Genomic DNA, 16,676 nt, shown 5'->3' on the forward strand with positions numbered 1-16,676 from the left:
TCAGGTGGAATTCCAGACAGTGTTGCCTTGGCAACAGTAAAAACAGCCAGACAGGTGAAGCAATGAATAAACACAAATGAGTTGTCAAGGTCTTGCAGGGTGTGTGGTGCAGGGAGACAGGGATGTTCACAGGTGAGAATTAAATTGTTGCCTGTAAATAGGAGCCTTCGATGGATCAACTAGTTTTGGTACAAGTGAGCACTTGGGCAGGAGGGTTTAAGATACTCTTGAGATTACATGTAAGTTGAATGTGGGAGGCTGGCCAAGGAGTGTTTGGATATTATGTCTGGAGATAAATACTCTCCATCCCTGCATTCAGTAAATGAGCTGAGACTAGGGTGGAGTTGGGTGATGTCACCAATGAAGAAAGTGTGTTTTTGGAGTTGGGCTCTTCCTCACATCACCCCCACCTCCCTCCCTCACCAAATCACCGGTATTGTTCCTTGTTCTGTCTCTGTCTTTTCTGGTTATGTCCTTCTCTCCCATTCTGCTACGAAGTAATATTTTGACCTCACCGTTGTTGGAAAAACCTACTCCATCCCCACTCTCCATTCCTTTCTAAATTCCTTGTATGTGTGTCCTCAAGGATCGATTCTTGGTCCTCCTGTTTCTCACCCACATACTGTCAGGAGGTGACATCGTCCAAAAGCACCGTCTGAGGGTTCACATGTACACTGACAATGGCCTAGCTCTCCCTCCCCATCATCCCTCGCCATTACTCAGTTATCAAACTGCTCATCACACTCCCACTACGCGATTGCTGCAATTTCCTGCAACGGAACATTGAAATGGTTAACCCATTGCCTTCAGTTGCTAATACAAATTCCTTTCCCTTACTGCTGAGCCCCTCCCTCTCCCTGGAACTGTCTGAGGCAGAACTACACTCTTCACAATATTGCTCTCATATCTGTAACCCAAGGTGACCTTCTGATCAGGTATCTACACAATCACAAACACCAGGATCCAATCTCTAAACTAAAACGTTGCTTCCCCCCCCCCTTCACCCCAGCTCCATTGCTACTGAAACCCCTGACCCGTGTTGATGTTGCCTTAAACTTGACGAATCTAAAACAGAACCCTTGATTCCGTGACTATCCGAGTTTCTGATTCCAGATCCCTCATGATGGGAAACATCCACTCAGTATTTACCCTGTCAAACTCCTTAAGAATCCTGCATGTTACAATGAGATCACCTCTCATTCTTTCCCCAAATCCAGTGAGTAGAGTCCAACATTTTCAGCCTTTTCTTAAAAGATAACCTACAAGCCAGGGATCATCCAGTTAATCTTTTCTGAAATGCCTCGGATGAAATTATGTATTCCCTTAAATAAAGGACCAAAACTTCTGTCATTACTCCAGATGTGGTCTCACTCGCACTTTGTAAAGTTACTCTCAGGTATATACTCCAACACTTACACTGAAAACTCCTTGTAATAAGAAACAAGTTCCATTCCCCATCCTGATTCCCTGTTATAAGTGTTTCCTACGCAATTACCCCTGGTCCCTTTGTGGTGCAGCTTTCGACAGTTTCCACCATTTACATAGCACTCTGTTCTTTTATTATCTCCTCCAAATGAGCAACTTCACAATTTCCCAAATTATGCTCCATTTGCTAACTTGTTGCCCACTTCTCCAATGAATCCCTCTCTGTAAACTGTTTATAATCCTTTTGGAACTTTACCGTTCTGCCTTTTCTCAGAGATTTCCCCGCTCATTACTTCTAACATTTCCTGGGAGCACTGGGCAGTGGGAAGCAGTTGTTACCTTTTCAGAGAGACTCTTTGGAATGACTGGGAGGAGCTTGCTGCTCATGGGTCAGAATGGAGACAACTTGCCCATCGAGCTGCATGAGCCTTTCACCCCCCCTGTCTAATTGATGAGGCACAGCGGTAGCACGGAAGGAAAGAAAAGGAAGCACACATCCTGCTCTCCACATCGCACTGACTCTTGAAACATTGTGTCCCATGTGTCAAAGATCTGCCCTGTTCAGTCACATGAAGACCCAGTGTGGAAACTCACAGAAACCCATACAGATTTCCCCCTGAACTAACTGCTGACCCCCCACAAGGGGTAATGTGTCCAGTCATCCTGGGCCAGGAGGAGGGGTGGTGAGAGTTTCTTAAATGAACTGACAGTGACAGTTTTATAAACGTGTATTACAGGTGACATTCAGATGGTAATCTCAGTAATTGTAACGCCAAACTGTGACAAAATTACTCAATTCATCAGGAGCTGGATATTCACATTGTGTGTGAGTATTGTTTTCCAGCTCATTCCCATTTGCTGCATAAATGTCCTCTTTTGAATCACCCACACTCTCAGTAGATCTCCCCCAAGTCTTCAATATGTGTCCTGTAATCCTTTTCTGATGAACTCATGAGTGTAAGGTGGATTATTCTAAATCTGTAAACCCCTCTGTCACAGGGCACCCGCAATTCCTCTGCTACAAGGAGAACAATCTGTTTCCCCAAACCCTGATTCCCCAATGTCTGTTTGCTCCCTATAAGGCACACATCAGGATTGTGTTGGAACATTCTCCACTTGCCTGCATCAGTGCAGACACCAACAATATTAAAGTGAACATCCTCCAGGACAAAGCACTGTGCCTGAGTGGTGTCCCATCCACCACCTTCAGCGTTCCTCTCTCCCCATCCCCAGGGTACAGTGGCATCACTGTGTAAAAGGGAGTCAGCATTGTCTGACCAGACCATAGGGCTGCTCTCTCATTAGGGAGAAATGTCTGGTGGTGGTTTAACCTGAAGGTTACCACAGCCCAGGCAAGGGGAGAGGTTGAGAACAAGAGTCCATCTATTGTAGATGGATATTCTTGATATGTATTAACAACACCCATGTCTCTGCAACTAAAATCCCCATTCCTTGTACCATCCTGGTAAATCTCCTATGCCCCCTCTCAGGGACCCTGCCATCCTTCCCAATGTGGGGTGATCTCTGTTTGCACAGACCCAGCTGCTCTGTGTTCCTGTGGGTGATGTCATCATCGAGCAACAGTTGCATTAAACCTCACTGTCTGTAAGGGTGGGAGACACAGAAATCCCGGTAGCATTTGAGATGTATTTAGTGTGCACTTGCAATGCCATGATAGATGAGACTTTTCCACAATTATTGGAAAATAGATGAGGACAGTTAGGTGGTAGTTTTCTTTGTCACAGTGATGTACTACCCAGAGCCTTTTCTGTTCTGTAGACCGCTAAGAGTTTATTATAGGAATATGACAAGCTCCATTGGACTTCAGTCAGAAAGGGTGATACTAGAGTAGATGACAGATGATTGGCCGATGTTTTGGGAGGAAAAGGAGATTGAGAGGTTTAAGGAAGAATTCAGAAGCTCAGCACAGAATCGGAAAGGGCCGTCATCAAGTGAGAAATAAACATTGGGAATCCTGAAGGCTGGAAATAAAAAAGGCACATATAGCAGAGCTTTGAGAGACTGGAGGGGATTAGAGATAGGGAAGTAATGAAGCTGGAGGAGATGAAAGTTGGAGAGGATTCTGAGGATTGAGGATGTTACAGAGATAGAGATATTTCTGATAGACTTTTTGAGTTTTGAGGCTGGAGAGGATTATCGAGATAAGGAAGAGTTGTAAGACTGGGATGAGGTGCATTGACGGAGAGTTCCGAGCATAGAGGAATTTACAGAGATAACGAGCGATAGAGTCAGAACGTTATACAGCACTGACACACACCCTGTGTTCCAACCAGTCCGTGTCAACCATAAATTCGAACTGAACTAATCGCATCTACCTCCACTTAGTCCAAATCCATCCAAGCATTCCCTATCGATATACAGGTCCAAATGCTTTTTCCTCTTAGAATCCCATTCCCCTACCGTTTTACTCTACATTTACCCCTTACTAATTCACTAAACCCAATCATCCCTGAACACTATGGGCAATTGAGGACGGCCAGTTCACCTACCCTGTACATCTGTGGCTTGTGGGAAGAAACGGGAGCACCTGGAGGAACTCACCTGACACGGGAAAGCATATCCAAACTCCGCATGGACAGCCACCCAATGCAGGAATTGAACCTGTGTCCCTGGCAGCAGTGCTAACCATTGAGCCACTGTGCCACCCTTAAATTGTAATTGTATTCACAGCTACCACGTCCTCTGCTAGTTTATTCCACATGTGAATCACTCTCTGTACAAAAACAAAAGTAAATCCGGAACGTCTTTTTAGGGTCTTCCTTTTCTCACCCACTCTTGAATCGCGCCCCCTCCTGGAAAGGGCACCTGCTGTTCACATTACCTATACTCTTCAGGATTTTATAAACCTCCAATAGGTCACCCCTCAGCCTCCTACACCCCAGTGAAAGAAGTCCCAGCCTACCTAGCCTCTCCTTATAACCGAAAGCATCCATTCCCATCAACATCCTGGTAAATCTCTTCTGAACCCACTCCGACTTAATAACATATGTCCTATAACAGCACAACCTGAACTGAGCACAGTATTCCAGAAGAGGCCTCACCAACATCCTGTACAACCTCAATGTAATGTCCCAACTCCTATACTCAAAGGTGTGAGCAATGAAGGCAAGTGTGCTGTACACCTTCTGAACACCCTGTCTACATGTGACATAAACTGCAAAGATCTGAACCCGAGGTCTCTTTGTTCTATATCACTATGCAAGGCCCGACTCAGTAAGTCCTGCCCTTTATCAAGATGAAATATTTGGCATTTATTCCAATCCAGAACATCCTTCTAGTATAAAGGCAATAGAAGTATACTTAAGAGGAAAATCAGTAAGGCAAAAGGGGACAGGACACAGTTTTGCGAATAGGGTAAGGACAATCCAAAGGTTTTTATAAATACATTAAGAGCAAATGGGTTACTAGAGACAGAATAGGGCTCCTCAAGGATCAGCAAGGCAGCCTGTGTGTGGATCTGCAGGCGATGGGGTGGGGAGGGATACTAAACAAGTATTTTGCATCAGCATTTACTGTGGAGAAGGATATGGAAGATATAGAATGTTGGAAATCGATGGTGACACCTTGAAAAATGTCCATATTACAGCGAAGGTGGTACTGGATGTCTTGGAACGCAGAAAGTGGATAAATGCCCAGGATTTCATCAGGTGTTCCTAAAATTCTGTAGGAAGCTAGGGAAGTGATTGCTGGGCCCCTTGCTGAGATTTTTGTATCAGCGATAGTCACAGCTGAGGTGCCAGAAGACTGGGGGTTGTTAATATGATGATACTGTTTAATGAAGGCGGTTTGGACAAGCCCGGGAACTACAGACCTGTGAGCCTGATGTTTGTGCCAGACAAGTTGTTGGAGGGAACCCTGAGGGACTGGATTTGCATGTATTTGGAAAAGCAAGGACTGATTGGATAGTCAGCATGGCTTTGTGTGCGGGAAATCATGTCACTTACTTGACTGAGCTGTTTTATGAAGAAGTAAGAAAGTGGATTTTTGAGGGCAGAGCGGTAGATGGATCTATATGGACTTCAGTAAGGCGTTCGACAAGGTTCGCCATGGAAGACTAGTTAGCAAGATGAGATCTCACCATACCAGGAGAACTAGCCATTTGGAATATAGAACTGCCTCAAAGGTAGAAGACAGAGGGTGGTGGAGAAGGTTGTTTTTCGACTGGAGGACTGTGACCACTGGAGTTGCCACAAGGGTCGGTGCTGGGTCCACTACTTCTCATCATTTTCATAAATGATTTGGATGTGAACATAGGAGGTATTGTTAGTAAGTTTCCAGGTGACACCAAAATTGGAGGTGTAGTGGGCAGTGAAGAAGGGTAACTCAGGTTTCAATGGGATCTTGATCAGATGGGGAAATGGGCTGAGAGTGGCAGATGGAGTTTAATTTAGATAAATGTGAGGTGCTGCTTTTTGGAAAAGCAAAGCCTAGCAGGACTGATAGACTTAATGGTCAGGTCCGAGGGAGTGTTACTGAGCAAAGTTTCCTTACAGTGCAGGTTCATAATTCCTTGAAAGTAGAGTCGCAGGTGGATAGGATAGTGAAGGTGATTGGTATGATTTACATTATTGGTCAGAGCAGTGAGTACAGGAGTTGGGCAGTCATGTTGTGGCTGTACAGGACATTGGTTGGCCACTCTTACAATATTGAGTGCAATTCTGTTCTCCACCTATCAGAAGGATGTTGTGGAACTTGAAAGGTTCAGAAAAGATTGGTGGCAGAATATTCTTTAAAGGTAGAATAACCAGTGGGAGGTCATTGGACATTGGTACCAATGACACAGGAAGAGAAAAAGATAGGTCCTGATGAGAGAATATAGCAAATTAGCCTGGAATATAAAAAAGTAGATACTCGGTCGTAATATCTGAATTACTCCCAATGCTACATGCTAGTGAGAGTAGGAATAGCAGGATGGAGAGATGAATGATTGGCTAAAGATCTGGTGTAGGGCAGAAGGATTCACATCTTTTGGTCATTGAATTCTCCTCTGGAGTAGAAGTGACTTGAATAAGAAGGGATTGGTCCCTGAATTGGAAGGTGACTAATATCCAGGCAGGGAGATTTGCTAGTACTACTCGGAGGCATTAACCAGTGAGGGAGTGGGGTAAACCTAAAGAGATAGAGAAAGGAGGTAAGTCTGAGGCTGGTACAGTTCAGAAATCAAACAGTCAAGGCAGAACGCGGTAGAACCGAGCAGTTACACTGCATTTACTTCAATGCAAGAGGCCTGACAGGAAGGCAGATGAGCTCAGTTATGGTTTGAACATGGGACTGGGATATCATCGGTATTATAGAAATATGACTCAGGGATGGATGTGACTGGCAGCTGTATGTTCCAGGGTATAGATGCTATAGGAAGGATAGAAAGGGGGACAAGAGAGGAGGACGAGTGGTGTTTTTGGTTAGGGATAGCATTAGAGTTGTGCTTGGGGACGATATTCATGGAGTAAGTTCAGTGAAATTATTTGGACGGAACTGGAAGGATTGATCACCTTATTGTTAATATCTGCGTGTGTTTCATCTGATTGCTCGGTTTCCTCCCACTATAAAGATGTGCAAGGTGATTAGTTTATCAGTGATGTGCAGTTAGGTGGATTATCCAGGCTGAATTACCCACAGTGTTCAGGATGTGCAGTGGATCCAGGCTTGGTGTGGTAATTATCCAGGCTGAATTACCCACAGTGTTCAGGGATGTGCAGGTTAGGTGGATTATCCAGGCTGAATTACCCACAGTGTTCAGGGATGTGCAGGTTGGGTGGGATACTGTTCCAGGTTGGGAATCAGAGGCAGCATTACATGGGTAGGGTGGGAGTCTCTGAGTCAGTGCGGATGTGATGGCTGAATGACCTGCTTCCCCACTGTCTGGATTCTCTGATAATTATAATAGTTTTAAAATAGTTCCAAAAAAGAATAGACCAGATCTAAAGTTGCTGTTCTAAATTGGATAAAGGTGCATTGTGATTGAACAAGATAAAATCTTTCAATACTTCTTTGCTATTCCCAGGTAAAGGACGGCTGAAAAGTGGGAACGTAACATAAGGAATAGGAGCAGGAGGAGGCCATCTGGCCCTCCAGCCTGCTCTGCCATTCAATAAGATCAGGGCTGATCTCAGCTCCACTTTACTGCTCTCTCCCATAACCTTTAATTCCTTTCTGTTCGTAAATCTACATTTTGACCTAAAGACATTCAAGATGAAAGTCTCAACTGTTTCAATCAGCTGGGATTCCACAGATTCACAACCCTTTAGCTGAAGAAGTTTCTCCTGAACTCAGTCCTAAATCTGATACCCCCTTATTTGTCGCTATGCCCATAGTTTGTCCAGTCCACAGTGGAATGACCTCCCTGCTTCTATCTTATCTACTCCTTTCATAATTTATATTTTTCCTATACAATCCCCATTATTCTAAATTCCAATGAGGATCATGCCAGTTTTGTCAATCTCTGCTCAGAAGGCAACCCTTTCAACTCCAGACTCAAACTAGTGACCCTGCTCTGCACCCCCTCCAGCGCCATTACATCCTTCCTGAAGTAGGGACGAAAACCTGTACACAGTACTCCAGGTGTGGCCTCCCCAGCCCCCTGTACAGCTGCAGCATAACCATCCCTCTAGCAATGAAGGACAATATTCCCTTCACTGCCTTAATTACCTGCTGTACCTGCAAACCAGCTTCCTGTGATTCATGCACAAGGACACCCAGCTCCCTCTGTACAGCAGCATGCTGCATGTTTTCACCATTTCATCATCCAGTTTGTTGTTAGTCCGACCAAAATGGATGACCTCACATATCCCAACATTGTCCTCCATCTGCCAGACCCTTAACCACTCAATTAACCTCTCTGTATCCCTGTGCAGACTGACAGTGGCCTCTGCACACATTGCTCTACCACTCATCTTAGTGTCGTCCACTTTTCATGAATCCATGCTGTGTCTGCTCGATGAGACAATTTCTATCCACATAGCTCACTATTTCTTTCTTGAGAGATCAGACATTCCCCCACTACAGAAGTTATGCTGACACGTCCATTTTAAAATATTGGCATCACATTTGCAGCTTTCCAATCTGTTAGAACCGTCCCAGAGTCAGCAAATTTTAGTGAATTATCACGAGTGTATTTGCTATTTACCCACTGCCATTCCTTACAGTCCCCGGGGATGCATTCCATCACGGCCAGGAGACCCATCTACCTTTCGGCTGGTATCTTTCCCAGCACTGCCTCTTTACTGAGAATGATTGATTGTTTTCTCTGTCTTCATCTGCCATTGCCCCCATAGGCCTGCGACAATGAGTATATAGACAGTATGTTCCTGTTAAGGCCGAGGCTGGGAGGTGTAAGGAATGCTGCTGTCAAGAGGAATTGTGGCTCTGGTCAAGAAAATGAAGGAGGGATATGGCAAGTCCAGACAGCTGGGTTTGTGTGAATACCTAGAGGTATATAGGGGCAGTAGGAGTATACTCGAGGGAAACTAAGAGGGCAAAAAGGGGACGAGAGAGCTTTGTGAAATGGGTTTGGGGAAAATCCAAAGAGATTCTAGAAATACACTAAGGACAAAAGAGTAACCAGGCAGAGAATAGGGACCCTCAAAGATCAACAAAATTGTCTATGGATCTGCAGAGGCAGGAGAGATACTATCTGCGTATTTCATGTCCGCTTTTACTGAAGGAGGATATGGAAGTGAGAGAGTTTGGAGAAATAAATAGGGATAACTTGACAAGTGTCCATATAAGTTATGAGGCACTGGAACTTGTATAATGCATCAAGATTGATAAATCCCTGATACATGATCAGGTGAATCCCAGAACTTTGTGGAAGCTAGGGAAGTGATAGTTGGGTCCCTCGCTGAGATATTTGTATCACCGAGGTGCTGGAAGACTGGCGCCATTATTTGAGAAAGGTGATGAGGAAAAGTCAGGGAACAATACACTGGTGAGCCTGGAGTCAGGTAAGTTGTTGGAAGGGCTTCTCAGGATAGGATTTAGATGTAATTGGAAAGGTAAGAAATGATTAGGGACAGTCAGCATGGCTTTGTGTATGGAAATCACTAACTTGGACTTCAGAAAGACATTCAAGGTGAAAGAACTAGCTATTTGGATATAAAATTGGCTGTAAGGTTGGAGACAGAGGATAGTGGTGAAGGGTTGCCTTTCGGACTGGAAGCCTGTGATGAGCAATATGGTGTAAGGATCGTGCAGGGTTCACTGCTTTTCATCATTTATATCAATGATTCCTATGGTTAGTGACTTTACATAGACACCAAATTGGATCTGGAGGAAGTGGATCGGGAAGAAGGTTACCTCAGAGTACAATGGGACTTCAATCAAATGGGCTGGGGAGTGGCAGGTGGAGTGAATTCAGATAAATGTGAGGTGCTGCATTTTGAAAAAACAAATCAGGGCAGGACTTATACATTTAATGGAAGGTCCTGGGGAGTGTTGCTGAACAAAGAGACCTTGATGTGCAGGTTGATAGTTCTTTGAAAGTGGAATCATGGATAGGCAGGGTAGTGAAGGAGTTTGGTGTACTTGGTCAGTGCATTGAGTATTGGAGTTGGGACATTGTTTTGCAGCTCTACAGGACATTGATTCAGCCACATCTGGAATTCTGCTTTCAGTCCTGGTCTCCCTGCTGTAGGAGTGATATTACAGAACATGAAAGGATTCTGAAAAGATGTGCAAAAGTGTTGCCAGGGTTGAGGATTTGAGCTATAGGGAGAGGCTGAATAGGCTGGGGCTGTTTTCCCTGCATCATTGGATGCTGAGAGATGACCTTCGAGGTACATAAAATCGTGAAGGACATGGATAGGGTGAACAACCAGGGTCTTTTCCCAAGGTTAAGTGAGTACAAAACTAGAGGCACAAGCCTAAGGTGTGAGGCAAGAGATTTTAAAGGGATCTTAGGGCAATGTTTTCAAGCTGAATATGGAATGAGCTGCCAGAGGAAGTGTGGAGGCTGGTACAATTACAACATTTGAAAGGCATCTGACTGGGTACGTGATTAAGAAAAGTTTAGAAGGATATGGGCAAAGTGCTGGCAAATGGGACAAGATTAATTTGGGATAAATGGGTGGCATGGATGAGTTGGATTGAATGGTCTGTTTCTGTGCTGTACATCTCGGAATTTAACTATTTGAGGATAAATTTGGAGTGCTACGGGTAAATGGGAGGGGAGGAAGGGCAGATTGGCAGCATGTCCAGAGGGAGAGAGTATAGCCGCAATGGGCTGAATAGCCCCAACCCCTGTGCTCTGTGATACTGCCCCATTCACTGTGAATGATGAAGCTCATCCCAGGGCAGAGCCACAGACATATACAGCACGGAAACAGACCCTTCAGTCGAACTCGTCCGTGCCGACCAGATATCCTATCCTAATCTAGTACGATATGGCAGCAGTTGGCTCATATGCCTCTACACCCTTCCTATTCATACACATCCAGATGCCTTTCAAATGGTGTAACTGTACTAGCTGCCACCACTTCCCCTGACAGTAGCTTCCATACACGCACCACCTCTACATGAAAAAAGTAGTCTCTTGCCCTTTTATATCTTTCCCTCTCACCTTAAACCTATGCTCTCTAGTTCTGGACTCCCCCACCCCAGGGAAAAGACTTGTCTATTTATCTCATCAATGCCTCCCATGATTTTATAAACCTCTCTATGAGGTTACCCCTCAGCCTCCCACACTCCTGGGAGGATCCCACCACTCATGTCACAATGGGGCCTGGCTGATTGACGGCAGCTTCAGAACAATAGGAGACTAGATGTAATCCTCCAGCCAATGGGAGTGAATGAGGGGTTGCCAACAGGCCAGCATGTGACCATGAGCTGTGCACATGCAGTGTCACTGGGCAGGGTTGGGAAGAGACCCAGTGAGTGTGAAGGGGGTGGGAGAGAAATGGAGTTAGTGTGGACTGGGAGGTTTCTCAACTCATGATGTAGGCTGCTAGACCTGAATTAGAAACTCCCAGTAAATGAAAACCAAAAGAACTGTGGATACTTAAATCAGAAACAACAACCAGAAGGTACTGGAAAAGCTCAGCAGGTCTGGCAGCACCTGTGAAGAGAAATCAGAGTTAACATTTTGGATCCGCTGACACTTCCTCAGAACTGATGTCACTGAGAAAAAATGTCAGTTTATATACAGAAGGTAGGGTTAAGGAGTAAATGATAGGTGGTGATATAGTCCAAAAGAGATATAGCAGCAATTGGACAAAGAATGAATAATGATCTGGCTGGTGGAGGGTTAATAGATGTTAATGGAGACTGTTAGTGACTAACCATAGGTAATGTGTAATGGCAGGCTATGTAATAACAAGGCCTGGTGTGGGGGGGCCACTAGGGCGCAAGGACGTGGGAGACTTAGGACCTAAAATTAATGAATTCCGTTTTAAGGTCAGAGGCCTGAAGGGTCCCCCAAGTACAAAATGAGGTTTGTTCTTCCAGCTTACGTTAAAGTTTGGCGCAGGAGAAGTACAGCCGGTCAGACAGTATCCAAGGAGCAGGAGAATTGACATATTGGGCCTGAGCCCTTCAGCAGGATTCTGAGTGGGGAAGAGGGTTGACAGATAATAGGATGTGTGTGTGGGGCTGGCGAGAAGGTAGTTGGGAAGGCGATAGGAAGATGCTGGTGGAGGGTAATGGTGAGAGGGTGGAGTGGGTAATTAAGAAGGAAGATGGGCAGGTGGGACTGTTCGAGAGGGTGGTGCTGAGTTGGAGGGCTGGATCTGGGATATGGTGGGGGGAGGGGAAATGATGAAACATTGATTCTGTACTTAAAGGGTCCCAAGGTAGAAGATGAGGTATTCTTGCTCCAGGAGTCATGTAGCTAGGATTTTGTGGTGGAGGTGGCCCAGGACATGCATGTCCTTGGCAGAGTGAGAGGGTGGGTTGTAGAAATGGTTGACCACAGGACAGTGGGGTTGATTGGTGCACGTCTCCCAGAAAGGTTCCTGAAACATTCTGCAAGTTGGCGTCCTGTCTCCCCATTGTAGAGAGCAATGAACACAATAGATGAGGTTATTCAATGTACAGGAAAATCTCTGCTGGATGTGGAAGGGACCTCTGGTGTCTTGGATGGAGGTGAGGGGAAGGTGTGGGCACAGGATTTACACCTCTTGCAATGGCAGGCAAAGGTGTTGGGAGTGGAGGATGGGTTGGTGGGGAGCATGGTCTAATGCGGAAGTCACAGGGAATGGTCTCTGAGGAATGCTGAAAGGGGTGTGGAGGGAAAGATATCTCTGTTGGTGGGGTCTGATTGTCGGTGTGGAAATGGCAGAGGATGATGTGTTGTATCTGACTGAAAAGCGAGGACTTGGGGGTTTCTATCCTTGCTGCGGTTGGAGGGGTGGGGTTCAAGAGCAGAGGTGCAGGAAGTGGTGATACACTGAAGGGTATTGTTGACCACATGGGAGGGGAAATTGCTGTCCTTGAAATACAGGGCCATTTGGTATGTTCTGGAGTGTTCTGCATCAAGCTTCCCTGGAACACTGCATTAAGAATGAGACAGATGTTGGCCAGGGAACAGGCTCGTGTGTTAAAGTGGCAGGCAACTGGAAGCTCAGAGTCTGTTTTGGTCTGAGGGGGAGCATAGATTTGTCCAGATTGCACTTCGTCTCTTTGTAGGGACTGTCAGATTTAGTCCCAATCACCCACTTCATGATGCTAACCTGTAAACTCCTTATTTTCAATTCCCTGCAGCTCCTTATAAACACACATTCCAGTACCGTTTTAGGCGGAATGTTCCAGATTCTAACAACTGTCTGTTCACCCAGAAACTGCTGAGGTCCATGTTGACTCTGGGGCTACAAAGGATTGAATTGAAAGAAAGATGCTTTTTTTTCCTGAGCTCCCATTGAGATGTATTGGAACAGTACAGGAGGCTGAGGGCAGTGTAGTTGTGAGCAGACAATGAAAATGACAGGGCTGCACTGAGAGGCTGCTTGGCTCAATGAGTATTTGGAGTTGGGTGTAAACAGAGCGAGGTGGGACAGGGAAATGTGAAGCTGAAACTCCGTTTTGTTTCAGCCCATTCAGAAATTCACATGGTCCCAAAGGTAACAGCCAGTTTGTAAGCGATACCTGTGGAAATTTTGTAACGGTTTTTAAGGTATAACGTATCAACATAAGTAAAGAATACGGGATTTTGATTACAATGTTTGAAGGGTAGGAAGATTGCTCGCTCATTTAAATTCTCTAAATGGGAGTAACTAGCTGAATCTAGAGAGCCTGTGTGACAGGAGACCTCAGACCCATGGTTTCTCCTCTTGTACAATGTGGGAAAATTAGGGATGTTTCCAGTGTCCCTGACAGGCTATGTGTGCAGGAAATGTGCCCATCAGCAGCTACTGGGAAACTGCTTTTCAGACCTGGAGCTGTGAGTGGACTCACTGTGGAGCATCTGCAATACTGAGAATGTTATGAACAGCATGTTCAGTGAGTTAGTCACACTGCAGGTGAGGGTTACACAGGCAGAAAGGGAATGGGGGATCATCAGATCAAGTAAAAGGCTCAGAAGGAAGTGCAGGAGTTCCCAGTGGTTATTCCCTTCCCAAACAGATACTGTATACCGCTTGGGATTCGTGTGGGTGTGTGCGTATGTGTTGGTCTCAGAGGCAATCAGCAACAGCCAATTTCATGACACCGTAGATAGCTCTGCTGCCCAGAACGGAAGAAAGATAGTGACAGGGATTCAATAGTCAGTGATACAGACAGGCACTTCTATGGCCACAGCCATGAATCCAGGATGGTATGTTATCTCCCTGGTGATAGGATCCGCGATATCATGGTGCAGCTACAGAACATTCTGGAGCTGGAGGTAAACAGCCCGTGGTTGGAGAACACATCAATACCAACGACAGCATGAAACAAAGGATGAGTGTTTGAAAGCTGGATATTGGGAGAGCAGGGACACATTATAATGCAGCTCCTGAAATGAAATGATGTCAGACTTGCTCCCAGTGCCATGTGCTAGTGAGAGCAGGAATAAGAGGGTAGATCAGCCGAATATGTGGCTGAGAAATGGTGTACCATGGAAGGGTTTAGATTCTTCAGGCATTGGAGCGTTTCTGGGTTAGGTGGGAACTGTACCAGCCTGACCGGTTACCCCTGGGCAGAGCTGGGTCAAATCTCCTGGGGGGGGGGGCGCTATTGCCAGTTCCATTGGTGAGGTATTAACTAGTCTGGCAGGGGGTGGAGCTAAAGTGTCAGGTTAGATGGGTCAGATTCAGGACAGAGAGTGGGAGGTAGAATATTAGTGATGTAGTCAGCGGCTCCGAAAACCAAAGGAAAGGAGGATTAAACGAGGATTGAGTCCCTCTTCATCCATCAGTCCTGACATCCCAGGAATCAGAGTCAACAAAATCTGGAGCTGTACAGCTCTCTGTCTCCAGTGCTTCAGCAAATGGTGGGAATCTGCAACAAACCCAAGAAGTGCTGGAGATCCCCAGCAGGTCGGGCAGCATCTGAAATGGTGACACCTGCAGGAAACATTGCAGCCTTGGTCATCTTTCACTGTCCACTAACCTCCAATTTTGGCGTCATCTGCAAAATTACTAATACCTCCTGTGTTTACATCCAAATCATTGATATAAATGACGGAAAATAATAGATACAGCACCAATCCTTGTGACACTCCACAGGCCTCCTGTCTGAAAAGCATCCCTCCGCCACCACTCTCTGTCTTCTACTTTTGAGCCAGTTCTGTACTCAAATAGCTGGTTTCTGCTTTATTCCCATGATACCTAACCTTGCTAACCAGTCTCCATGAGAAAGCTTGCCGAATGCCTTACTAAAGTCCACATTGATCATGTCGACCAGTCTGCCCTCATCAATCATTTTGTTACTTCAAAAAACATTCTAACCCCTGGAAAACATAACAGTTACAGCACCAGAGTAATCAGCCCATCGTGTCTGTGCAGATCATAATGCCATCCCAAACTAATTCCATCTGCCTGTAACATGATCCATATCCCTGATAACCTATGCCTGCTTATGTGTCTGTCCGAATGCCTCTTAAACTGTGATTGTTTCTGCTTTTCCCATCTCCCAAGAGAATACATTCTAGTCACTGACCACCTTCTGCACAAGACACTTGTCTGACACAACTCCCTTTAAACTTGCACAGATATTGTTGGAAATGCTCAGCAGGTCATGCAGCATCTGTGAAAAAAATCAGTTAAAGTTTCAGGTCTGGTCACCCTCAGAAACGTTATCGCTGATTTCTCTTCACAGATGCTGCTAGACCTGCTGAGCGTTTCCAGAAGCTTCTGTTTCTCTTCCTGGTTTACAACATCTGCAGTTGTTACGGTTTTCATAGCCTTTAAACTTACTCCCTCTCTTAAATGTGTGGCTCTAGAATTTGTCATTTCCACCTTGGAAAAAAGATTTACGTTTTCGTTTGGATTCCCCTACCCTGGGAAAAAAGAAACCATGACTAGTCACCCTATCATTGATCCTCATAATTTGATAAAGTTCGATTAAAGCCACCTAACGTGTCCAGTGCTGCAGGGAAATAGCCTCAGCTTATTCACACTCTCCCTATGGTTCAAATGTTCCAATCTGGCAACACCCTTGTAAATCTTTTCTGAACTCTTTCAAGTTTCCCAACATCTTTCCTATAGCAGGGAGACTGGAATTGAAAGCAGCGGGCATTCCAAAAGTGGCCAAGCCAATAAACTGTACAACCGAAACATGATCTCCCAGCTCCTGTACTCAATGCACTGCCCAATAACAGCTAGCATACCGCACACCACCTTCACCGACCTGTCTACCTTCAACTACACTTTCAAGGAACTATTAACCTACACTGCACGGTCTGTTTGTTTGTCAATACTTCCCAAGAACTTGCCATTAAGAGTTTGAGTCATATACTGGTAACATCTTTCTGAAATCAGGGAGACTACAATTGAATGCGGTATTCTAACACTGGCCTGACCAATGCCCTACTCAGCCACAACGTGACCTCCTAACCCCTATACTCAGTGACAGAATCCCTGCAGTGTGGAAGCAGGCCTTTCGCCCCATGAGACCATACCAACCATCGGAACAGCATTCCACCCTAACTCTGTAACCTACCATTACCCAAAGCTAATCCAGCTAACCTGCATGGCTTTGGATTTGTGGGAGGAAATTAAGAGCACCCAGAGGAAGCCCACGCAGACACACAGGGAGAATGTGCAAACACCACACAGACAGTGGAGTCGAACCAGAGTCCATTTATTGACCAGCACATTCCA

The 16,676-nt window shown here is 45.4% G+C and overlaps 1 long non-coding RNA gene across 1 annotated transcript in view; it reads left to right on the plus strand.

The window, feature by feature from the left end:
- Nucleotides 1-2,166: 2,166 nt before the first annotated feature.
- LOC132810828 (uncharacterized) overlaps nucleotides 2,167-16,676 on the plus strand; it is a 38,335-nt gene continuing 23,825 nt past the window's right edge. Inside the window, exon 1 of the long non-coding RNA XR_009643119.1 lies at nucleotides 2,167-2,251. This is a non-coding gene — a long non-coding RNA (uncharacterized LOC132810828). The remainder of the gene's footprint in view (nucleotides 2,252-16,676) is intronic.

This window comes from Hemiscyllium ocellatum, unplaced genomic scaffold (genome assembly GCF_020745735.1).
Source record: "Hemiscyllium ocellatum isolate sHemOce1 unplaced genomic scaffold, sHemOce1.pat.X.cur. scaffold_2027_pat_ctg1, whole genome shotgun sequence".
NCBI lineage: Eukaryota > Metazoa > Chordata > Chondrichthyes > Orectolobiformes > Hemiscylliidae > Hemiscyllium > Hemiscyllium ocellatum.